Genomic DNA, 26,605 nt, shown 5'->3' with positions numbered 1-26,605 from the left:
AGGGATTATTCCCCGTAAGGGTTATCAGCCATTTAGAGCAAGCAGACACCACTGTTTATCCCACAACAAGAAGGACCCACTCCTTTCTGATAAGGATAATAGTTGTCTGTTTCCTTGTAGGAGACCCCAGAGAGGTCAAGCCCAACCAAGGGTGACCAAGGTTAGACCACCATCATGAATCTAGGGCCCGCCCATCTTGTCGCGTGTATACCTCTAGTCCCTCCCATTCCTATCATGTGTACACCCCTAGCTCATCCTCTTCCTGTCACACGTATACCTATTGTATATCCTATGTGTATTGCCTATCGTACTGCCCCTTCCTGTGACGTGCGGTTACCTGTAATCATGCCCCCTAAGTAATTATAGGCCTTGGTTAGCAATAAATGGGGTTTACCTACAGACCTCATCTCAGCCCACACTGTGCACAGACTTGGCTGGTAAGATCATGGTCATCCAAGAGATGAGCATGATACCATGAAATGTTGACTCCATTGTTTCAATCTCTCTATGACTTTATTATAATCTTTATATATCTCCACCGTACAGTGGCGCCTATCAAACCCACGATGAGTTTGGGGGACTGGTCTTTCCCCCCACATTGAAGGATGACATTGTGATTAAAAAACAAAACATAAGTGAAACAGGCTTCTTCCTAAGACCCCACAGAACTGAGCAGCTTGTTGTTGCTGCGCTCAAAGGAACAGCGTGTGTGATACAAGCACATCATCACTATTGTCTCATGCTTTATCGTTTACAATGGACTTTCACCTTTGTCCTTGCACTTGACCATAACACAACACGAGAGCAAGGTTGGAGGTTGGGATGATTCGCACTTTAAAACCAAAAAACTCAAACCCCTGTCATCAAGTTGATTCTGACTCACAGTAACTCCACTGGGCATTTTTTTCCAGGAATGCACAGTCTTACCTTTCCCTTGCGGAGAGGCTGTTGAGGTTGAATTTCTGATCGTGTGGCCAGCAGTCCAAAGTTTCTGACTGGGAGAGAAGGCTTGACTGACTGCTAAGCTGATACTAGATCAAGCCTGGTTCTGTCTTCCAGGCTGAGGAGCAAAATGTGTGCTGTCCCAAGATGGGGGAACCCCAGGATCCATAATGCAGTGTGTCTAAGTCTGGCAATGTGATGCTTCCAGATGCTTTAAAATGTTGTGTCAAAACTGTACATAATGAGGCTAACATGGATTTTTGATATTTTGTGGTTTACAGATGGGATGCTCACTGCAAAGTCAGCAGTTGGAACCACCAAGCTGCTCCCTGGGAGAAATCCGAGGCTGTCTGAAAGACCCAGGGGGAGTTCTACTTTCTCCTGTAGGGTTTCCATGAATCAGAATCATCTCAATAGCAATACATTTGGTTTTTGGTTTGGTTTAAAGGGAGGTCATGACTCTTTGAGGGATTTGCAGAACTTTGAAGAGTTGAGTTCCCAGAGAGAAAGTCTGTCATCTCACGTGGGCGAATCCCTTGTTAGAGATGGTTGATTAACTAGTACTTGGGATTAACTAGTTTGTGGGACAGGGAAGAAGCACACCAGTCTGTGTGATCATGAGGTGTTGAAAGGATGAGGTATCAGGCATCAAAGACCCAAAACAAAAAATCATATCAATGTGAATGAAGGGGAGCATGGAGTGGAGACCCAAAGCCCATCTGTAGACACTTGGACATCCTCTTATAGAAGGGTCACAAGGAAAAGAAGAGCCAGTCAGGGTGCAGTGTAGCACCGACAAAATATACAACTTTCCTCTACTATCATGACCCTGATTCTACCTTACAAATCCGGCTAGACCAGAGCATGTACATGGGTACAGATAAGAGCTGGAAACAGGGAATCCAGGACAGATAAACTCCCCAGAACCAATAATGAGAGTAGCGATCCCAGGAGGGTAAAGGGAAGGTGGGGGGAGGAATGGGGAACCGATCACAATGATCTATGTGTAACCCCCTCCCTGGGGGATGGACAACAGAAAAGTGGGTGAAGGGAGATAGCGGTTGGTGTAAGCCATAACGATAATAATTTATAAAGTATCAAGGGTTCTTGGGGGGGGGGATGATGAGCAGATACCAAGGGCTCAAGTAGAAAGCAAATGTTTTGAAAATGATGATGGCAACCTGTGTACAAATGTCCTTGACACAATGGATGGATGGATGGACTGTGAGCTCTAAGAGCCCAGGATAAAATGATTTAAAAAATACTTTGTGGGAAAATTCCACTCTCTTCATCAATGTTCCAAGTGTATTGGCCTGACCTGACGGAAAGCGTGTTCGTTTCTATTTGCGTACTATCCCACAAGCTAAAATAACTCCTTTTGTGTGCACCGGAGATGCCTTCTGCTTGGCACAAAGCAGAGCCCGAGAAGCTCAGCCTCGGGTCATGATCAGGAGGGCTGCTGGTACCCAGCCAAAGGAGCGCCCATGTTCATTTCATGGGCCTCGGTGATGCTAGAATGTTCAGGCGCAGCTGATGCGTGCGTAAAGCTTATCAGACCATCTGCGTATCTCCGGGGGCCTGGTGAGGGTACCGCGCGGTCCAGATGGGTTAATGTGGGGGCTCACATGAACAACAGGTTCCTTACCCATCCTTGAATTGAGACTGTAGAACCAGCTCTGTTTAAACAGGAATTCACTTTAATCTAATAACAAACACTCCCAGGATTGTAGAGATCCTAGATGCGTCTCAGCTCCTTCCTGCAGTTGTCTCACCCTGGGTGTCCTCCTCCTCAGCGTGGTCAGCAAGCACGTCAAGTCATCCGGACATTTTTAGGTGGGTGGACACTGTGAAAAATGCGATAGCAGCCGATCTTGTTTTTGTTTGGGTTGGTTTAAGAAGGCTGCCGTGAGCATGATGCTCTTTTGAGAACTACCTATGTGGAATCCAAGTGACAGCAGCCATCCAAAAAGTTAGACAGGAACTTCAGTTCACGTCCCTGGGAGGCTGGGCAGGGAGGGGCGGGTCACCCAGCTAAGAAGGGCGTGGGTGTGTGCAGTGTCAGGAATGTCATTGGTGGATGGTGTTAGGCACGTAGACATGGTAGCATTGGTACATGGTTTGCTGTGTGCAAGCAGATTCTCACTAATACTTTTTTTTTTTAATTTAAGCTCCAAAACATGGTATTAGGAATTAAAAGAACAGCAAAACTGGGTAGCTTGCTCGTGTTTAAATGCTGGTATTGTGTGTGTGTGTGTGTGTGTGTGTGTGTGTGTCTGTCCCCAGTGAAAAAAGTCAGGGTGAGCAGACGTGATGTTGGAAGACTGACTGCTTCCTTGCGAAGGAGGGAAATAGCCTACCGTTATCCGTGATCAAGCAGCCGAAGAAAGGAAAACGCTAGAAACAAACGTTGAGTCGTCATGAGAACATTTCACAAAAGGAAAACCGACTCTTGAATATAGCAGTTTGAGAACAGATTAGCTACTAGGACTGTGCGCTCTGCAGTGGGAACGAGGGGTGTGTGTGTGTGTGTGTTTGTGTGTGTGTGTGTGTGTGTGTCCTGCTCAGCAGAGCGCTCCTTCTTTTGGTCACCTTTATTATAGCTTTGAAGTAGTTGTAGCACAAGGGTTGGCAGGCTATGGCCAAATCTCACCCGCTGTCTGGTGTTACGTTCCACCCCTCCCCCCCGCCCTCCACCCCTGTATAACCCATAAACTAAGAATGATTTTCATAATTTTAAATGGTTAAAAATAAACAAGAGAGATTTCATACCATAGGAAAATGTTATGAAATTAAAATCTAAGTGCCCATCAATAAAGCTTTTTAGTGGACTATGACCAGTAGGGGCCATTCATAAAATTCAGCGATTTCTCTCCAGAGCCACGTCTTACTGTGCTGGAAATGGCTTCCTCCTGAGTCTGTGCACCCGTGCTGTCTGTGAATAGGCTTCCCACGAACTCTAGTTTGCCTGCACCTCTTCTCCCTTCAAGCGGTAGACTGTGTTCCGTCTGACTCTTGACTGGCCTTCTGGCTTCCCTAGGCCCGTGGAATGCAGTAGGGAATGGGGCTACTTTTAGAGAAAAGAGGCGTAAGCCACACAACCCAGCAGGAGATGCCACACAACAGAGAGAAGTAAGACACTCCAGGCACCACCACCATCAAGGTCCCGGATGTATGGGTGAAGGCAGCTTAGATCATTTAGTGGTCGCTGACCTGGCACAAGTAACCCGGGTGGCTGAACCCTACCTGACCTTCAAAATGATCGACCTATCAGATCATGAGCCCTTCCAAAATGACTGTTGCTGTAAACCACTAAGGTTTGTGGTGGTTTATAAAGCACCATTACATAACGGAAAACAAAGTTTGGGAATATAAGCAAAATCTTCACTGTGATAGATGAAAGGGAAAAAATGTCCTCTAGTGTAGGATGTTATAGAGGCATAGCTAAACAGTAGTACGATTGTGTGCTGGAGTTCATGGTTCATCTGAAAAATTGCATAACTGTTTTTATTAATGTAAAACTAATGCATGCTTTTGGAGAAAATATAGAAAAAGGTAGAATATGCCAAAGAACAACATTTAAATCCCTCACAAATCTGCACCTAGTAAAAATCACTATCGGTTATATTTTATGTTAGCATATTTTAGTCTTATTTTGTAAAACTAAAAATAGATGTAATTTTGTAAGCTACTTTATTCTTCTAATCTTAAATTAAATATTTTACTAGATTTTAATGACCATACTGGTGAGTTAGTTAGTTTATTGTGCCAACCTGGCTGATAAACACGTGGGGTTAATTGAAGGCGGAGAGATAAATGTCACGGTGAGCCTCGCCTTTCTAGTTCTCGGGTCTCTTGCTTTCTGATGGTTCCACCAGGGTACAGCTGCCTTGACCAGTTCCCTTCTTCAGCTGGCAAGGCTCACTTCCTGCAAGACATCCCCAAGGAGAAGCCACATGGACTACTCTGATGCAGCCCTGGGTGCTGGAGCAGCTGTGTGGAGACCCCTGCCAACGCTGAGATACTTACACATTCACTGACTCAGCTTTCCTCCTGCAGTCGGCTTCATTGTGTCTGTTTTGTGAGACAGAGGAGGACTTTGTGGATTGGTGCTGGACATATGGGTTAATGTTTGACTTGTGAGCTTGGACAGCACTGGGTTGGGATGTTTTCTTGATACACACTTAACCTTTATATAAAATTCTTTCTTATACATGAGCTTCTGTGGATTTGTTTCTCTAATGTACCTAGACTAACACAACTGGCAGGTTAAAAACAAATTCACAATTCAAAGATATCATGCAGTCTTCAATTATTACTATTTTCCATTCTGCTAGTTGGAAATTTGATTTTTAAAAATAAACCGTTAACAAAAATTCATATACCATACAATTCACTGGCTGACAGTGGACAAGTCAGTGTTTTTTAGTATAATCACTGGATCATGTCACCATCACCACAACTTAAGTTTAGAATCTTTCCACCACTGCCCCGTTGGGGAGGGGGGGAAAATCCCCTACCTTCCTTCTTTCCAATCCTACTACTGTCCCCTGGCTTCTATTTATCTATCTACTTCTGTCTTTATAGATGATTTATTCTGCATAGTTTATATAAGTCGAGTCGTATGTAGTCTCTGATGACTGGCTCCTTTCATTTAGCTTAATGTTTTCAAGGTTCATGCACTTTGTAGAGTGTGTGTCAATACTTCTTATCTTTTTATGGTCAAATAACTTCCTCACGAAGCACCTTTTCCTTCTCCATTCTCCACTTGACGGACAGTGGGACCGCTTCCCCTCTTTGGCTTTTAGCAATAATGTTGCTGTGAACTTTTGTACATACACTTTGGTGTGGATGTACATGTCTTCATGTTTCGTGGGCATGTCTGTTGGAATAGACTTTCTAGGTCACACGGTAGCTCTGTGTCTAAGTGTTTGAGGGACTCCCAAACTGGTTCCCAAGTGGGCTGTGCCATTTTACATTCCCATAAGCCGTGTTTGAACGGTTCTGTTTCTTCATGTCCCCGCCAGCACTCGATGACTCCAGCGTTGTGCTTTCCCTGTGCAGCGTTGAGTGCTCTGTGTCTAATCTACTCGTGCCAGGACGCAGATGTGATGATATTTAGGACACACCTGTCCTCGTGCCTAATGAACACAGTAGAGAAAACCCTATTCCCACATGGGTTGACATCCACCAGTGTAGTTGATTGTGACTCAGAGACCCTGCGTGACAGAGCAGTGCTGTCTTCTCAGCTGTCCTCTCTACAGTGGCAGGTCATCATTCTTTGTCCCACAGAGCCACTGGCGGGAAGACCACCACCGATCTTTTTTGGTCAGCAGCCAGCACGCGCGCGCATACACACACACACACACACACACACACAGCAGTCTCTAACAAAGGTGATTTTTAAATTGGTTACTAGCCCAAATGCTCTCTAGTTACAAAGTCACGTTTTCAGAAAATATTTCCATCAGTTGTCCCCTGAGACCCAGAGTGACGAACTTCACAGCTGACCTATAATTGATGCGCAATAAATGTTTGTTGAATGTGTAACTGGATGGCTGGAGGAACCAACTCTAAGAAGTAAAGGCAATGGGTTTCTCTTTTTCTGTTCCCCAGCTCTCTTGCCCTCCTGCCCTTCGTTCCCGCCTGCGCCCCTCTCTCTCACCGCTAGAGCACGGTTCTTAGGAGGACAGGTGGCTGGTTAGGCATGGTCATCCTGCGTTTCAAGGGAGGAGTCCTAGAAAAGTGACAAAATAGGAGGAGAGGAGGCAAGGGTTACTATAGAGCGCAGGGTGGTCGTGCATCAGAATCGTTCCGATGGCTATGAGTTTGGGGTTTTGTTTGCTTCTTGGCTTCTTTTGGTTTCGCAGATACCCACCATGTGCAAGCTTTGCCTGCTAGTTGCTCTGCGGTGTCTGAGGTGTTAAGAACATCAGTCTGTTTCCCCTGCAGCTAAATGTTTAGCGGTGAGGGTGAAGTCAACAGCACACCACAATCGAAACTGGAAAGAGCAAAGACGAGCACAGCTTCCGCATTTAACCAAGAGGGCATGTGAAGACGCTGTGCTCGCCCAGCTCACTTCTGAAGATCATCAGTTGATGTAGATTTTTTTATTAATACGTTCATGAACTGACTTCTCATTTGTCTGCAGTGTTCGTCTGGGGCGGCTCGGTGAATTCAATAAAACAAAGCTAAAGTAAAAGCTATTCTGTTGGAGGGAATCTGTAATTAACCCATACAAATTAGTGCCATCTAGTATATTACTAAGGAAAAAGGATTAAACACTGGTAGGAATAAAAATAGTATCTATTATTGTTATCCCTGAGATAAAATTATAAGGACAGTCTATCACCACGCTTAAGGGCCTCGTTTATTATTGGCTGGGTTGGGAACAGTGCTTTCTATCGCTCTATTACATAACAGTCCGCAATTAAGAGGAATTATGGGATGTTTCCCTCCCTTTTCTTTTCTCAGAAAGTCTGGTGTTCGGTGCTTTTGGACCAGAGCAGGGAGTGCTGATTGTCTTTGGAATTATATATTTAGATGCTTTGAGAATTCTTGTTAAACAGTTTGAAACTTTTTTACTCTTATGTTTGGCATTGAGTTAGGATGTCCAGGACTTGAAATGTCACCCCTGGATCAGTCCAAGCTAGGACACCTGGGTCCTAGCTGTAGTCTACTGCTGACTGCCATGGTCATTTTCATGAATTCTCAAGGGGTTTACATTTTCCTGCCTGAAGTTCTGGGCATACAAAAGTGAATCCAGTCTGGTTCTGCCATTAAGAAATTGCCAGCACAATTGTAATGCTGGACAGATAGAGATGTCTTGTGACATAAAGGGAAGGGAACCAAATTCTCTTTAGTAGGGAGCTGTGAGGAAGAGTTCTTGGTGGAGGTGATCCTGAAGCCTGGTCTAAGTAGCTCCCCTGGGGTGGGGGGAAAGGGCTTTGTAAGTCCTTCGGACCTGGGCAGTAGCTTGGCAGACCCATTAGTGCTTCAGAGGAAGACAGGCCTCAAGGAGGTGCCCCTGACCCCAGGGCAGGAGATGAGGCTGGAGGAAGGAGGATTCTAGATCTTGCTTTCCGTATCTGCAAAGGAGGCAGTGTAAAAGCTCCAGCTCTTCGAAGGACTGGGCTCATTTCCTCTAAAGTTTCCACCTGACGGTTTTGGTGTTTTGTAACCTAGTGAGCCTGCTGACCCATTTTTCTAGAATCGAGAGCTGGAAATTACATCTTGAGCTTGGCAGCATTTGGAAGGAGGCCATCTTAAATCAGGGTAGAGAGTGGCTCACTTCTGAGGTGTTGTTAGGTTTTTGTTTTCATAGGGGTTAGTGTGTGTCTTGGTATCTGCTTCATCACTTAAACTTCTCTATATTTCTCTGTGCCCTTCTGCGGTTCCTCTCCAGCACCATGTTTCTCTGCGTTGATTTTCTCTGCTCAGTTCTATTTCCTCCAGCCCTCCCCCAGTCCCATCCCCCTTGGTTCTACCTACATTCCAGCCATCTGTCTGTATTCTCAAACAGACTTATACCAACTCCTCCTTTATTGACTATCTGATTAGCCAACATTTCACATGGACAACCATAGTAAAACATCTATCACTCAAGTAGTTTGCGCATGTAACAAACCGTGTATGTCTGATGGTCATGAACAGCATGTTCCACGGTGAGAGTACTGCCAGCTATGATGGTTAAGGTCGTGTGTCGACTTGGACTGAGCCAGGACTCTCAGTGTTTTGGCAGTTAGTTACATAATGATAAAAATCTGACAGTTATGTAATGACATAATCTGACAATTGTATACAATGTAGCCATTCTCCATTTTGTGACCTGATGTGACCATCTTCTATTTTTGTAGAATGCTGATTTTTGCATAAAGATCGGGTCTTGGGGACTTAACCATTTTTCCCCTTTGTATAAGTAAGGCTACTTATTCCTTTATAATCAAATCAAAATAAGCATTTTCAAATTTCACATATGTTGTATATAGACACACATATATATTCAAAAAATAAACTCACTTCAGTGAGTACATTTTCAAAAGTTTGTAATAGGGAGAAATAAAGGTATATATGTTTTTGATGTTGATTCAGTATAGATTAGGGATGTATCCATCTTGTAATTCTCTGAAAAGAGACGTGAAAGTGGATACACTTTTCAAGGGCAGACCGTTGGAGTCTGACTTCTTATTTTTATCTCATCCCGCCCCTGAGGGCAGAGTGCTAGTGCTATTAGATTATTCATGGCATAATGGCATTACTGGTGTGTTTGATGTCTAGACTCCTTATTTTTCTTTTTTTTTTGTTTTACCATCAGCTACAAACTGTTGATCGTTCTTTATCCTTGAATTTATAGTAAGTATTTCAGGAGGAAAACTTTCCGTTCAGGCTGAGCTGTATTTTATTAGGTTTTGTTGCTAGGGAATCTATGTAAAATATAGCAGCATATTTTTGTAATAGTTTTGACTTACAGTGAAACATGGGTTGCCAAAAATTATTTCATATAGCAAATTTTAAAATTATTAGTTACTTGGATAATTTATTCTTCCCAGTAGGGCTAGTCCAAACATTTTTTTTTTAATGTTTGTTAATGGCAATGGGCCTTCCTATTCATGTGAGAACAGCCGCTTCTCGACATTTAGCTAGAAACATATCCTTGGAGGGGAGTCCTCGACTGCCAATTTTTCTGCGTGTGCGCATGTGTCTGCGGGCTCACACAGATTTGAACCGAATCTAGAAATGTAGGCAATTAAAATGAGAACTCTCCTCTCAGTAGCTTCGGTTCAAGCCTCAACCTAAGTGACATTTCTTCAAAAAGGCCTCCCCGGGCACAGTCACTCTGCCCCACACGCCCGACCCCTCGCTATGACACTCATCACTTGGTGGTTGCTTACCCAGTGCTGGAGGTTCACCTGTGTGGTGGGGACCTGGGCTGTCGTGTTTATTGCTGCATCTCCAGCCCTGCCAGATACGTAGTCTGTTACTTTGCAGCTACATGACCCGGTGGTGTTGTTATAGGATTAAATGAGATGGCTTAAGAGAGACCCTTAAATTGGTGACTGTGATAGATAGATAGATAGATAGATAGATAGATAAATAGATAGATAGAAGGAATGTAACAGCTAATTAGTCCACACAGCAGTACAGAGGGTTCAGTTCAACTCGCTTCTGTGGAACAGTTAATGTACTGGAAGTCCTTCCACTCACGTGGGCTGCTGGGTCCAAGGACAAGAAAGCAGACAGCAGAGTCCTCCCTGCGGCAAGGCAAGCAGAGTTTGTCCACAGGCAGCAAGCATCAGGGTGGATCACCCACAGTCAGTAGTTCGGGAACTTAACGAAGTAGGCCCAGATGGGATGTCGAACGCAAGCAATGCAAGGCAAGGGCACCCACCAGCCACCAAGCTCAAGGGATGTACATACACATGAGCAGGGTGGCGAAGCAGGTCTTAAAGGAACCTCAGGCTCTAGCGACATGATCCATGGTTTGGTCCGGCCCACAGGTAGCGTAGCTCACAGGCTGAGGCAGAGAACTAGCTACAGCAGCAGCAGCACACATACTCCAGCATACTCTGATCACCAGAGAGCAAGAGAGCTTTATATCAAAGAGTAATTGTATATTAATAAAACATCCCAGCCCGGTCCAGAGCAAGTCCATAAGTTCTATATTAGCCTATATGTTAGATACCAGTCTAGAATTTCCTCTTCAGACCCACACAACACATCCAATCACACCTATTGCTAATCACAAGCCAGTGGAATGTCTAGTGGATCCAGTGGAGATGGAAACGTCTCAGCACTGGTGTTGGTCTCCATGTGGCTCTTGCAGCTCTAGGTCTCTGACTCCATCAGTGTAGCTCCATGTAGCTTGTCAACAGGAATGTCTCGCAAATAAGAGAGTGTGTCCCGCCTCCAGGGAGGAAAGCAGGAGTTCCCAGAATCCTCAGAAGAAGGCCATGCCCACGCAGAGGCCTCATTGACTATGGCCTGATTGACAGGCTAGACTCCACCCCTTTTCAAGTTGACATTATGTAACTGCCACAGTAAGTAACCAATACACATCAGCTTAAAAAAATTCCCATGTGATACCTCTATCTGAAGGAGGCTAATAGTTGAGGTTCAGAGGAGCTCCGTTGGCCTTGTGGTTGCATGATAGGCTGCTAACACTAAGTTTGAAGTTCAAAACCACCACTGCCACAGGAGAAGGACCCGCCAACAGTGACAGTTCCAGAAAGGCACAGGGGCAGTTCTACCCTGCCCTACAGGGTTGCTATGAGTCGGTTGGACTCGATGTCAGTGAATTTGAGTCGAGGTTTACTGGGTCCCCCTTACCCCTTCTCTGCATTTTTATTTGTGTTTTCTCCCACGACTAATTTTTCCCACAGACATTCATAGTTTACTGCACCTCATCCATTTCATAACATGTTAGACCAATAGATCAGCTGCGTATGTGCACATACGATGTGCAGGTGGATGGGTGCGTGCATGTACCCACACATTTGTATTTTCCCCAAAAACGCCTTCTCTAAGGAATGACACTCGACACCAGTGTTCCTCACTGCACCTGCTGGCTGCTCAGCGGCGACAGCCACTTAGCTGTCAGATAAGCCCAGGTTGGTGGGTACCTTCCTCTCTCACTGCCCCTCCCGTGCCAGTTCACTTCAGCAGCGTGTGTTCATGGAGACCACACCAGAGTTGCAATCAAATGGAGGTTTGCAGGCTCACCCTCCCCGAGGAAGCCAAGCTCATACCTGCTCCTTAGTCAAGGAGCAGGCACTTAGTGTTCATGAAATGCCAGAATGAGGCTGCAGTCCTTAGCAAGAACTTCAAACATTTTAAGTTTATGACCTATTTGTTGTCATAGTAAAACAGTCAACGACACTTAAAAAATTTTTTTAGCTTCTGTAGTATACAGTCAATGGTTTCCAGAAACCATCGCAAAGTATGAGACCCTATTCATTTAGCTTAAAAAAAAAAAGATGTACACAATATAGGAGCTCTGGTGGCATGGTTACGTGTGAGGCTGCTAACCGCAAGTTAGCAGTCAAAAACGCACCGGCCACTCAGAGGGAGAAAGATGAGGCTTTCTACTCCCGTAAAGAGTTAGTCTCAGAAACTCGCAGGGGCAGTTCTACCCTGCCCTCCAGGGTCACTGTGAGTCAGAATCAACCCAGTGACAGTGAGTTAGTTGAGTGATGGAAAAAGAAAATACAAATGAGCAAAAACAACAACGAAAGAAAGCAAATGACAACCATTATTAATCACACGCGTTGAGAATATGGGCAGTAAATATGTGTTGAATGACAGGATACATGAATGAATCCATCGGGCTTCGGGGTAGGCAGCCAGCAGACAAGGACACAGCTGTTTAACATCTGGAAGAAGTTCACTATCAGGTAACACTTGAGCAATGAGTTCCCATCTTGCTTATTTGTTATCAAAATGAATTTTAAAATATAGTCTGATGATTTACAGACTTCAGTGAATTGAACACTAACAATCTTGTAATATTGGACGGTAATTTATATCCCTGTAAGTGCCAAGACCTCAGTACACCACCATGATGAAATGTCTACACTCTGTGGCCAGTACGGCCATAGCAGCAATGTGTCAAATAACAGATCATTTATGTACTCTGCACTCCGGGAAACAAACTAGTATGCAGATTAGAAGTTTTAAAAAAAGAACATTCAAATATTCCTCTCTGGTAAAGTTAATTTGGCAAGATCTAAAACGTCAGCATGCTGGGGCTTCAAAGCATGCCCTGACCCACAAAACCTGCGTGTAGAACTTTTGAGGGTTGAAAACGGCCTGCATCCGTCCGTCCTCGGCGTTCTTGTGTGTGCATCTGGGGTGCGCTCCCCCATGTCTGCCAGCTACACCACAGAGTGGGCAGTAGCTGCCACGGTGGCTTCTTTCCATTCCAAGCCCCGCTCGCTGCACTTGGAGAGGAGTTAGGGGGCGATTATGCAGGTGTCCTCCTCCCGCCTCTCTCCTAGCTGAGCTTCTGCTTCGGAGAGGTGATGCTGTTTTGTTTTTCCATAAGTGTGCTCATGCCCTTTTTCTCGGTCTTGTTTTTTTATGGTAAATCTCTCCAGTTTTCCTTTTTATTCTTTCTCTTTATCTAACACCCTCCCCGCCCAACTTGATCCTGATGATACAGTTACTTTAGGTTCAGTCTCAGATGGGGCCTGTTGGGAGGAGGTGCCTGGAAGCAGAGCAGGGAGCACCCAGAGCCACACTGGGGACTGTTGGTGCAGTCCGAAGAACGAGACTGATGATTCGCCTGTAGCCGGAAGCTGACAAGACGTGGCCGTGTTTGTGGCTGGCTGTTCCGGGCTTGCCACCTGAGTGGAATTGGAGTGCTGCTCGGTGGTTCTCCCTAAGTGTTTGATGATACGCAAGGAAGATGACTGATTTTTCCAAACAGACTACCTAAATTAATACCTTCCAGCTGCATGAAACAGTTCTTTTGTACATTATTAGAAGAAGGGACGTTGAAAGGTCATGGTTTCTTCTGAGCTGTTTGCACATGCATAGCTTTTTTTGGGTCCCTGTCGTGTATGCAGGTGGACCTGTGTATACCGCAAACCAAACTCACTGCCATCAAGTCGATTCCGATTCACAGCGACCCAAAAAGGGCAGGGTAGAACTGCCCTGGTGTGTTCACAAGACTGTAACTCTTCATGGGAATCGAAAGGCTCGTCTTCCCCCCGAGAGGTGGCTAGTGGTTTTGAACTGCTCACCTTGTGGTTAGCAGCCCAATGCATAACCTTCTGCCCGGGACTGCTCCTACACAGGCCAACATAAAAACTGTGCTTGCTAATGAGTTGCCACTGAGCCAGTTCCGACTCATGGTGGCCCCATGTGTTGCTTAACATATAAATATAATGTGCTCCTTTTCTACAGTGAACATGTATTGCTTTTATAATTAAGAATAAAAATGACTTTGTTGTTTTGATACATTAAGAACATTCCAAATAAATACGACATAGCAAACAGACCAACTGTTTTTTCCAGAGGAGTGAGGAATTATAAGGGAGGTGGGGAAATTTTTCTGGACTACTAGCTCCTGAGCTAGCTTGGCACACTGTCCGCCTGTCTGAAAGATGAACAGTGACGTACCCTGCATGTGCAGGGTTGGTAGTTTGAAACCACCCGGAAACTCCAGGAAGACAGGGCAGGCGATCTGCTTCTGACCAGCCACAGCCTTGAGGGCCCTGTGGACTGGGAGTCTGCTGTTCACATGGGGGTTCTCCGTGAGTCAGATGACTCGATGACAGCTAACAGCTATTATGTTACGGCCACTGTAGTCCTTATTAGCAGGCTCAAAGGCTTGTCTTCTGGCTGAGGTCACGCAGCGAGAGCTGTCAGGACCCTCTGTTTCCCTTGGACAGGAAGGCCCTGATTTGCCTGTCGGCTGGAATAGCGGAACCCCAAAACAATATGCTTTCCCAATCCAGGCTCTTCGCAGAGCTGGTTCTGGAGACCACGAACTGCTTCTCTCCCTCTTTCTCCTCAGTGAGGACCGCTGCAGACTGGATCTGCACAGCTGCAGGTGCAGTCCATCCTGGGCCGAGGATTAGACTGTCCTAGCCGTCTCCTTGGCTGGCCAGGTGGCCCGAGGTGGGATTCAGTCGGTTTGCACCAGTCTGGAAGAACCGATACCTGATGTTTTGATGAGTTCAGCGTACTGGTTATTGGAGTGGCACTTGGCACGAGGGCTCTCTTGAAGGCTGGGGGCTGGGCAGCTGCCCAGTGTGGAAATCACAAATTTCCATGCCTCGCTCTTTTGGCACGCTCATCTGCGCATGCAGTAATGTCCGTTCTTCCCACAGGCATCCCCAATTAGATGGAACTAGGCTGGCGCTACTTTTTAATTCATTTCATACAACTCGCTAGACGGTTGATGGAATACTGCATTTTTATTCCCTTGCCTTTGTTACTCCGGTAGCCAAACATAGCCCAAAGAGAAAGGGTACCAAGCCGAGGGTGACCAGCTGTCTCCTTTGCGTTACGCCCCACATTCCCACAAGGTGCTGTGAGTTATGCAATTCCCGAAAGTGTTCCAAAGAGCTAAAAATATTATCAGAACAAGTGCTGCAAGTTCCTCAAAAGCAGAAAGGGGTTTCTCAAAGACGAACATATAATAGATTCAGAGAAGAGAAGTCGCCTATCTCTAATACAGCAAACACAGCGACTATTGTCGAACTGGCCTGCCCCTAAAGCAGTGGTTCTCAACCTTCCTCAGGCTGTGACCCTTTCATGCAGTTCCTCATGTTGTGGTGGTGTGGTGACACCGCCCCCCCCACCCGCCATAACATTATTTTCGTTGCTACTTCATCACTGTCATTTTGCTACTGTGATGAATCAGGCGACCCCCTTGGAAAGGGTCGTTCGACCCCAGGGTTGGGACCCAGCGCTCTAAAGGACTGGGATCCACTCTTACGGTGAAAAGATGGTCGAGGATAGATAAGTCCCACAACTGTTGATGCTCAGGTGAAGATGAAGAGCAAGGAAAGAGGCGATATTGAAATGTCTTAAAGGGCACACTTACTGGGGGTTTTGTCAGGTTTTTAAATATTTTTCATTAATATTTGAAAACTCTTATAATCTCATTTTGTGTACCTCTTATTTTTATTTAAGTATTAACTGTATGGCATGATAAGCTACCATTCTCTCTATATTTTTAATACTTAGAGCAGGCTTTGGGGCAGTGCACCAGTTGTGACACTGTGTGAATGCTGCCGCTGGAAGGGACCATGGGTACTGTAATCTTTGTGCCCTACCATTTGCCTTTGTCATTGCACCCGCCCCCAAATGTCCACAGACACCCCGCTGGCCTAAACGCCATTTCCTGGTGGGCGCCTGTGAGTTCTTAAGTCATGCAGGTGGTCCCAGGCTAAGGCTCTTTACTCTATTTGACTTTACATCCTTTAAAATGAGCTTCAGCGCCCGCTCGGGAGTATACGCCCCCCCCCTCCAGCAAGATAAGCATCGGTGTTCCCTGCACATGAGAGGGCAAAGCTGAATGCTGAAGGCCAGAGGCCTTGATGATGTGCAAAATGCTTTCGGTTTCCATGTTCACGTGCACACCGATGTCACGTCAGGGTTGTCCTTGGGAAACCTCACGGCATCGAGCGTCAGAAACACTCTGCAGCATTCAGCTGCGTCTCACTGCAATCTCAGAGAGAGAAGCTCTGTGCAGACACAAACAAGACTCGGTCCCGGGAATTCTATTAGGAAGAAAGGAAAAAAGAGCAATTGTGGCGCTGTGGACTGCGGGAAGATGCGCGCTATTCGAGGACTGTTCACGTCACGTCGACAGTGTTGGGTAGAGTGTCGCATGCAGAGGCTAACCAGTCGAGATTCTGTAGCAATGAGCATGCACTGGACCAGGAAGCGGCAAATGTGGTTAAGAAGCAGGGGGGGGAGGGGTGAGCTGAGGTATGCTAATTCTGATATTGAAGGGTGAGGCCAAACAGTACGCTTCCGGCTCCTCTAGCCTAAGTGGCAGCTACTTATTTTTGTTTTCCTCATGTCATGTTTTGTGCCCAGTTTTTTAGAACTGGGATTGGATTCTAAAAAACTGACCAGGCATTTGATCTCCCTCTCCCTCTCATCTATTCCCCCCTGCCCGCCTCAAAACAAAACTCTATTGGTCGAGGAATTTTCCGTCTCACAAATTGCGATAACCATGTGGATATTTCACAGGATTCTTTTAATATCATATATCCTTTCTTCTTTTTCTTTTTTTAACACTGCCTTTGCTTTTCCTCCCGTGGCTAGCTTTCAGCCCTTCATCCTAGAATCAGCAACTGAAGTCTGTTTGCAGTGTCTCTAGCTCCCTCGTGAGAAGCCATGGAAATAGTGTATGAGGGAGCTTACGGGAGTTGGTGTGGAGAAATTGCAGTACCCTTTCATCTTATTTGTTCATGACTTCTCTGAAACTCCTCATACATTAGTTTGTTGATTCACTCCTTTGTTTAACCAACCCTTGTGGAGCACCTACTACAAACCACGTACTGGTAGAAGGGAGAAGACATCAATAAAAACCAAGTGTCTGCCTTAGAAGAAAAGAGGCAGGGTGGCTCCAGGGAATTCTGGGAGCTTTGGGGCCGCTGGCCCCCAGTACTTCACTACCCTGTTCATAGCTGCCAATCGAAAGGTTGACAGTTCTACCCTACTTACCTACCCAGTGAGAGAAAGATGAGACTGTCTTCTTCTATAGAGACTACAACCTTGGAAACCCCAAGGGCAGGTCAACACTGCCCCATAGGGTTGCTTTGAGGTAGTCTTAGCTCAGTGGTAGTAGGGTTTAATGTCTACCATTTGAACTAAAAAACATGGTGACTTTGGAGTATAATTATTTGTATTTTAGGGGGAAACTAAAATAAATTTTAAGGTGATCATGATTGTGTCATGCTGTGGTTTATCATTGTAAGAGTAAATGAGCTAAATTAAAACACTCAGTATTTTATTGGACAGCCCTCTCAGAAGGGCCACGCAGAAGGGATGATAAATCCAGGGTGAAGTGTGGCACTGATGTACCACATAACAATCTTCTAATCTTTAATGTTTCCTCCCATTACTATGAAGGGTTTTTATTTGTTTTACTTCCTTAATCATACTAGCTCTGCATGTGTTCATTTGTATGTTTAAGATCATTTGGTCCATGAGAGTCAAGATGAATAACCCTTCAAAAGCAGTAACAGGAGTAATGGTTCCCTGAGAGTACGGGAAGAAGGGAATGGGGAGTGGATAGTAGTGATGACTGTATAACCCCACTCGATGGGATCAGACAACAGAATTGTATGTGAACGGATATATTGGATTGTGTAAGATGTGGCAAAAGAAAAAACAAAAATAACCCAAAACTATTGTAGAAAAAAAAGAGTAAGGGATCCTGGCGGGGGTGGGGCACAGTAATAGTTGGGGAGGAAGGAGATAAAGGGGAGCTGTTATCACGGAGTTCAAGAATTGTTTTGAACTGATCGTGGTAGCAATTGCGTAATATCGTTTGAGGTAATTGAGCTATGGAATGTCTGGAAGAGCTCCCAATGAAATGATGTTTAAAAATATAGCACTCTGTATTTTAAGAATTTAGATTAACTATGGTGTTTTGAGGAGCCCTGGTGGTGTAGTGGTTAGGCATTGGGCTGCAAACAAGAAGGTGGGCAGTTTGAAGCTACCAGCTAAATTTCGGGAGAAAGATGAGGCTTTCAACTCCCGTAAAGAGTTATAGTCTTGGGACACACACATTGGCACTTCTGCCCTAAGGGGTCATTTACTGATGTCAGGGGGGAAAGGGAGAAGTCCAGATTATAAAAGAGAAATTATGAACATTTATTTTGAAAAATTAAAAAGTGTAAGAAAAATTCAGGTAAGATTCTTAGAAAATTGTTAGCAAGATTCATTCTACATCTCGCCGCTTTTCAGAAACATGTCTTTGGGCAAAATGGGATAGGTTTCTATTAGCCATTGCTTAATAGGCTCTTGTGAGTCACAATACCCACTGATCAGTCCCATAGATTCTTTCCTCTCAAATACCTGCCTTTTTTGTTTTTTTAAATAAGCATTTATTGAACACTGATTTAAGTTCAGTCACTGTAGCAGGAGTTAGTTGCTGGGGAAATAGGGATAAGTAAGTAGTGTTAGTGCCCTCAAGGAGAAAGCCATGGACACATGAATGAACGGGTGTTTGGTGTGTTGAGGACAGGGGTCTGAGAGCTCAGGTATGCATGGAGATATGTTAGCTGCTAGAAGCTAGAGGATGCTCCTAGGACACCTGATGAGAGGGCACCTCTTAGGACACCCCATGTTTAGCATAAGCCATAATGACCAACTCTACCACTAGTCGCATCGCCCTGAAAGCCATCTCTAGTCCAAGGTCCCTTTGTCCAGTGAGTCTTCATAGTACTTGAACCGTCTTGTAGGCAGGAGGACAAGGGCGAGATGCGCTGACTGTGCTGGTGTTAGTTGCTGTGGGGGCAGCACCGACTCTTGGGGAGCTTACAGAACAGGCTAGAATGCTGCCAGGTCTGGCGCCATCTTTACGGTCTTTGACGTAGTTGAGCCCCTTGTTGCAACCATTGTGCCGGTCCAACTCGTCGAGGGTTCCCTCGCCTTGTTGACCCTCTACTTTGGATCTGGTCTTTCTTGATAGAGTGACCAAAGTACATGAGCAAACGTATTGCCACCCCTGCTTGTACGGAGCATGCTGATTTCATTGCCGTCAGTCATATACCAGGTTGTGTGCTTAGGAACAGAAGAATAGTAGAGTTGAGGACAGGGTAAAACAAGATTATTCTAAGGGAATCCATCTGGTACAGCCAGAAGGAGCCAGGATGCAGCCAGTGCAGCCTTTTCAAGTTATGGAGAAAGGAGCTGAGGTCAGAGGGGCACATGGTTGTCCATGGTACCCAGCCCCCAGCCAGAAAGAGGCAGAGCTGGGCTAGACTCCCGACCTCTGGGATTTCTCTGGGTGTGCATCCCACAGCATGGAGCTGTGTTATGGAAACCGTATCAAAACAATGAGAAAAGCAGTGGGCTTTGTAGTTTGAGATTTGTGAGGTCAAAGATGACTTTGGCTTTACTGGAGGTATTTCATGTTACTGAACTCAGGTTTCTCTTCTTTGAAGGGGAGACTTAAAAAAACAGATGAATATTCATATGTGTGTTGGTCCGGGGAGACTAGAGTAACAAATTCATAGGCACTCATAGGTGTATAAGAAAGAGCTTTATATGTAAGAGCATTTGAATATCGAGAAAACATCTCAGCCCAGTCTAGATCAAGTCCCTAAGTCTGATATTAGCCCATATGTTCAATACCAATCTATAAAGTCCGCTTCAGACTCACAAAACACATGCAATGATGCTGAATGCAGGAGGATCACCGGCTAGTGGGTGGGAAGTCTTGTGGATCCAGTGGCAATGGAAGCATCTCAGTGCTTCTCTGGCTCCAGAGGTCTAGTGTAGTTCCATGTGTCTTGTCAGTAGAGCATCTCTCAGGGAGTGAACCATGTCAGTAGAGAGTCTCCAAGGGAGTGAGCAGAGAGAGAGAGTCTCCCATGTCCAAGGAGGAATATAGGAGTTCCCAGAATCCTCAGGAGAAGGTCATGCCTACACAGAGGCCTCATTGGCTATGAACCTGATTGATGACTAGACTCCACCCCGGCATTATTAATCCTCAAACTGACACCAGATTATTTAACTACCACAATATGTAATATGATTTGTCTATATTGGATAGTATAAGATACGGCCCCCCCAAATAATAATAAAGGTTCCTTGGGGGTGGAGTGTGGGAGGAATACAGATTAAGGGAAGCTGATGTCAAGTTGTTCAAGAAGGAAGAGAATGTTTTGGAACTGATTGTGGTAGCAGTGGTACCATACAGCTTGAGGTGACTGAACTCTGGAATGTTATATCTGTACGAGCTCCCAATAAAATAATTAATAAATTAAAAATAAAAGATTTGTCTATAGACTCCATGAGGTGATATATGTAAAATAACTGATGTTACAGAGCTCCTGATAGCGACTTATAGACAAATGAGGGCTGCCCTCATTCTCTTTCCTGTGGGATCCAGCAACTACTCAGTCACCTCAGTAGAAGGGAGGGCTAGGGGAAATCTACTCCGAGAAGCTTATCCTTTATTTACACTTTGTTTCATACTTTTGTCAACAGATAGCATGAGATGTCTTCTAATTTTTTTAAAATTAATAAATCATTTTATTGGGGCCTTTTACAGCTCTCACAACAATCCATACATCAATTGTATCAAACACACTTGTACATATGTTGCCTTCATCATTTTCAAAATATTTTCTTTCTGCTTGAGCCCTTAGTACCAGCTCCTCGCTTTCCCCCTCCCTCCCTTCCGCCATCAAGGACTCCTGGTAAATTAGAAATTATCATTATTCCCATATCTTTTACTTTGACATCCTAACTCCATTGCCTCACTATGCATTTTGGACTTTTGACAGTATAAACTTAGTATCCTATCTTTTCTTCTTCTTGTCTTTTTAATGCGCTTAATAAATCCACTTCATATGTCGTGTTCCAAAAAGATCTCAGCTTTCTGTATGACTGCAGCATTTTCAATGTGGTTGATTTCTCCGCCGAGGCACAGAGTGTGCGCAGCAGAGACGGCACTGTTTCGTGGAGCTCCGGGTCTCTCCAGGAATGACCCTGCAGTTCATACAAATCTTTTACTTTCTCGCCATTTGTCACTTCAACACTTTGAGTTGTGTGGGTAACTCTTGAAATTTTCTAAGTAGAGTGGAACCTTGGGCCTCAGTGCTGACCCGTTCTAGAAGGAGCAGCGAGATGCGATGCAGTCAAGTTCGGAGTCCATTTTTCCCCATAAGAAATAACTGAAGATGGATGAATTGGTTCTCAGCCACCAAGTTTTTGCCCTATCCTTGCCTTTTTATGCAAAACATGACACAGAAATTTCAAAGTCACTAAGTTCAGAGTTAAATAATATAATTTAAATAAGAAAGACGACCTTAAAAAAGTGTTTAACAACTCCAGTATAGCCCATACCTTGACAATGATGAGGCTCTGGATATGGGGACATGGTTTTGGAGAGGAGGGATGGAGAGAGAGTCATTGTTTGGAAGGTGAATCCCCTTCCATAAAAACAACTGGTAGCTGCTTCTTAGGAGGTTTTCCCTTCTTTGCCTTTTTCACTAGGACCTGGCTGGCTTTCTCTTAAAAAATCTGTCTAATGTGGTCTGCTCTTGGCATTTCCCTAACTGTTCTCTACTAGGATTTACTAAGTTATCATCTACAATATCAATCGGTAACATGGTTAACCAGTTCCTTATCATGATGAAAAGTTTTTAACAAAAACTCTTTTCTTAGGACCCATTTTAAAAATCTAAAAACAGTACAAAAAGCCACAAAAACTAAGAAAATTCTAGCAAAATGCTTGTAACACAGCTGAAAAAGGTTTAAACAATGCCTACCGCCAACGCCAACTAACGCTGAGTGTCCGAAACACGAACTGCTTTTGTTCGCAAAAATCACGTGCGTCGGGTCGGATTCCGATGTTTTGTTTGAGCTCCAATGCAAAATTTTCTCGAAACGTCGTGTCAAAATTCAATGATGTCAAGTCCTGGTGCCGTCGAGTACGGGGTTCTACTATAGAAACGTTCCTCTAAGACAGCATATTGTGACATAACCTCCTGCTTCCACACAGCCAACGTAAGGCCAAGTTTTGAAAGTCTAATTCTGAAACTATCAACCAAAGGAATATTTAGAAAACTTTCCCTCCTGGAGTGAGTTAAGTATGTTCACATATTCGCACATGATTGTGTAGGGGAAAAATTACATGTTTATTTTCCTGTCTGTCCTTTTTGGTGTCACCTATTTCTGTAGCCGTGACATCACTAGTGTTTGTAGCCATGAAACCCCACCCCCCACAGGCAGGTCCCCTTTCTGAGTTCAGCCGAAAATGATTTCTCAATAGTGCCAGTCTGTGTGTCTGACACACCGACACACAAAAAATATTGCATCTGAAATTTAGCATGATGGCAGCCATGTAGAGAAGTGAGCTGGTAAATAACAGTCTTCCATGCATTCTTTCTTGTTCCTGGCCTGAAGGCCTGAAAAGGCTTTAACCTCCACAGGCGGACAGGCCAGGTACACTCCCTGCCTTTCAAAGACTCACACTTGAGAGAGAGCACATTTCCAGAACGCATGTTCTGTACTAGATCCCTGATGTTTTCTTTGGTGGGGCATATTCTTTTAGAAGACATTTAGACATTCATATTAAGAATAAAGACAGTACTGTTTAGCATTGTTCAATTGAAATTAGTGTCAGAATTATAGATAAAAAATTTAATGTCAAAACATTCTTCCTTTTAAAGAAATGGGTATTTTCCTTTGAGTTTTGTAGGAAGCAATAGATGATTAAAAGCATTCTTTTGTAGATTCTTCAGATGAAGAGAGAAATCCGAAAATGCCCGTGGAGGAGTTATTATGGGTCTACACAAGTCAAAAGTAAAATTTTAAAAGTTCCTGTTTTTTAAATTATTTTATTGGGGGCTTATACAACTCATCACAATCCATACATCCATCCACTGTGTCAAGCACATTTGTGCATCTGTTGCCCTCATCATTCTCAAAACATTTGCTTTCTACTTAAGCCCTTGGTATCAGCTCCTCATCCCCCCCCCCACAACCCTCTCCCTCATGAACCCTTGATACTTTATAAATTATTATTATTTTAAGAAGTTTCTTGAACAGACAAGCATTTGTCCCTTGAAGCAGTATGCATGTGTTGACAGGCGCCTGGAGGTTTGTACCTAAGACCATTCCCTGTACTTACCTGGGATTCACAACCGCCTCATCCTGAGTGAGGCATGCTATCCTGGAGGGCAGGAGCCAATGCATTACCAGTGGGGGAAAGGCCAGCCTCACCCCCCCCCCCAACAACTAATCACGGGTTCAAAAGGCGAATTTGTACGGTTAAAAGATATATAAAGATGATAAAGTCATAGGGAACATAAGAGATAAAATAGAGATTGAAATAATGGAGTCAGATGCACTGTTCGGAACCTGTTATCCGATTTACTGCCGATGGGTTCCATTCCAGTGCTACAGAAATTCCCAAAATAATATAAGACTGACAACATGTCTGTCTGATTTTACATTTGGGAGACAAGGGAGGCAAAAAAAGAAATAATGGAGTCAGACACATTTCATGGTAGCATGCTGGCCTCAGCTCTACTTGGTGGCCCATGTGGAGATGGGAGACCAGAGGGCAGGAGAGAGGGGGAGGGGAAGGAGGATAAGGGAAAAGGGAACAGGGGGAGAGGATGGGGAAGTGGAGAGAGGCCAAGGAGAGTATTACTACCCAGAGTTTATATATCTTTGGGGGGCATGCAAGCCCACTAATTACAGGTAAAGATTACATCACAGGAAGGGGGTGCACTATAGGTTATACAGCAATGAAAGGGGGACAATCTAGGGATATATACACAATAGGAAGGGGGGAAGGTTTGGGGTACATATGTGACAAGAAAGGTGGATCCTAGACTCAGGATGGCAGCCTAACTTTGGATGTCACTGAGCAGGTTAGACCTGTTCTCTGGATCTCCATAGAAACCATTATCAGTAGGGTGCAAACCCCACCTACAGGGACCAGCCTAATTGTCACAAGGCTTTAGGGAGAAGTAGCCCATTGTCTTTAACAGCAGGGAGCCGGCCCTACCTGTGGTGGGCCCAGACAGTTGCCTGGCAACTGACTGCCTTCTGGGAGGATGTCTTTAAGCATCTGACCTCCCACCATAGGCTGGCAAATAGCCTCTAATGTTTGGTATGTCTTGGGGGGGAGACAAAGCTAGGAAAAGTCTCTTTGTAATCCCACAGTTACCAACAAGAGTTGTCTCCACCAGCAGGGGATGATGGGAGGGCTGACGCTTATGCAAATGTTGTGTTCCAGATGGAGGCCTGCACTCTGGGCAGTGACAGCAACGTTTGGTGTATATCAACCCCAATGTGAGGTGTTGGGTCCGATACAAAACAAAATAAAACATGGCCCTCACCCAAGGCACCCATTAAACGGTCCACACTCCTTAGCACTGGTGGGAACCAGAGATCCCTAAACCAGCTCAGCGAATTGAAAATCTAATTGAAAATCATTGAGCGCTCTTTCATAACATTAAAGATTTTTGGAAGCAGCAGGACGGAACTCATCGGGCCCAATTGAAAAGAGAACTTACTGAACCATACATCCACAGACATTGAGGTGCAATTTGGCTGAAAAGCTCAAACAGCACCTCACTCCCTCTTTACTTGGGAGTTCCTTTCCCTTCAACTCCTCCTCCTTTGCGGTTGCTGGATCTTCCCTCTTCTGATGGCCAGTGGCCTCCACAGCAGGACTCGTTGAGTCCAGCAGGGCAGGGTCTCTTCTCCTAGCTGTTTGAATAAAAAACCTCCGTCTCCAGACCATGTGGCCCAGAACTGAGTCATGTGTGTGTCGCAGGCAGTTGTCATGTCCAGGCGAGTTGGAAGCACTGGTGGCTTGAGTACTGTTCCCGTGCTCCCCCTGCGGGATGTGGCCAGAGAACCAGGGCGAGACTGGCTTTCCCCAGCTGAGCGAAGATGGAGTACAGTGTCCACAGGCGACCACTGAGTAGCAAGAACCGGGGGTGTGCTACAGGTAAACAGGACTAATGCATGCGGGAATGGTAGGATGGTGTCAAGCAGTCAAGAGGGTGGTTATATGATTGTGACATTCAGTGTGTTGTAGGAGTTGAGAGAAGGGCGTAAGGGAGGACAGGAGGAATAGGGCACTGAAACCACATTGAGAGCTGATGGCTATGAACTTGGCCTTTAAGGATGAGCAGGATGCTTGCTTTGGCACTCCCAAGATAGCCCAGTGAGGAATGCCTAGTGACATCTGAATCGGTGAGTCCGCCCCAGCCCTCAGTGACTCCAGTGGAATTATGCCACCTGTAGACTAGAGCCAGCATCAACAATAAACTCTCAGCTTGAACAATTGGCAGGCGGGATAAACAGAAATCTCTTAGAGTGATCCAACAAGTCAATTAATAATGGTACAGATGTCTGTATGCATTCTAATTAGTCTTGTCGTCATTTCAGTGAATAGTTATTAGGAACTTGTCAAGATAGTTCCAGGACTTTGTAGTAAAAGCTACACTAGTATATGGAATTGTTTACAGCCATCCTGGCTGTGGTACTTACATGATCTGTTGTCAATCTGAAGATTCAGAGTGAAGGGGTGGAGTCTAGTCTGTCAATCAGGTAGTAGCTTGATGACCTCATTTGGAGACACTAAGGAGATAAACAGCTCACTGGAGGCAGGGCACAGGCTCACTCCCTGCGAGACATCCCTGTGGCGAAGAGACATGGAGAGAGGCTGATGGAGCTAGGCCTCTGGAGCCAGAGAAGTCATGTGGAGACCCCTACTAACACTGACATGCTTGCAATGTCAATGGATCCACAAGACTTCCCACACACTAGCCTGTGATCTTCTTGCATTCAGCATCATTGCATGTGTTCCATGTGTCTGAAGAGGACTTTATAGATTGATCTTAGACATATGGGCTAATATCGGACTTATGGACTTGATCTGGATGGGGCTGGGATGTTTTCTCATTATACAACTGTGAGTGTCGACGGATTTGTTTCTCTAGTCAACCAGGACTAACACACTGGCCATGACGTTTGGAACAAAGGAGTGGGAATTCTAGAAGACTTAGTCATGCGTGCTCCTGTCGAAGCTATACATAGACCAAGAGGCGGGCAGTCGTTTGAGTTGAACAAGGGAATTCTGTGTGGTTTAACACCAGGAGAGGCACGTGTTAGCGTCGTAGGATATCACCATACTTATTCAGTCTCTATGTGGAGCAAATAATCCCAAAAGCTGGACGACACGAAGAAGGTGACATCAGAGACGTCAGCAGTGGAGAAGAACTCGTCAATAACCAGCAATAGGCACATGACACGACCTTGCTTGCTGATAGTAAAGAGGACTGGAAAACTTGATGAAGATCAGAGACTAGAAGCTTCCGTGAAGATTACATCTCAACGTAAAAAAACAAAAGGCCTCACAACTGGACCCCCCCCACCCCCCCTGTGATGCAGAGAGCAAAGATGGAATCTGTCTGGGATTTCCGTTTACTTGGATCCACTG

The 26,605-nt window shown here is 45.0% G+C and overlaps 1 protein-coding gene and 1 non-coding gene across 3 annotated transcripts in view; both read left to right on the top strand.

Annotated features, from left to right (window-relative positions):
- PIP4K2A (phosphatidylinositol-5-phosphate 4-kinase type 2 alpha) overlaps positions 1-26,605 on the top strand; it is a 255,060-nt gene that overhangs the window by 37,148 nt on the left and 191,307 nt on the right. The gene's annotated exons all lie outside the window — the stretch shown is intronic.
- Positions 23,487-23,610, top strand: LOC142452245 (small nucleolar RNA SNORA54). Its single transcript, XR_012785268.1, has one exon. It is a non-coding gene; the product is annotated as a small nucleolar RNA SNORA54 (small nucleolar RNA).

Source organism: Tenrec ecaudatus, chromosome 6 (assembly GCF_050624435.1).
Source record: "Tenrec ecaudatus isolate mTenEca1 chromosome 6, mTenEca1.hap1, whole genome shotgun sequence".
NCBI classification, from domain to species: Eukaryota; Metazoa; Chordata; class Mammalia; order Afrosoricida; family Tenrecidae; genus Tenrec; species Tenrec ecaudatus.
The sequence above is the reverse complement of the archived record's forward strand: the minus strand, read 5'-3'. Positions and strand labels throughout refer to the sequence as shown.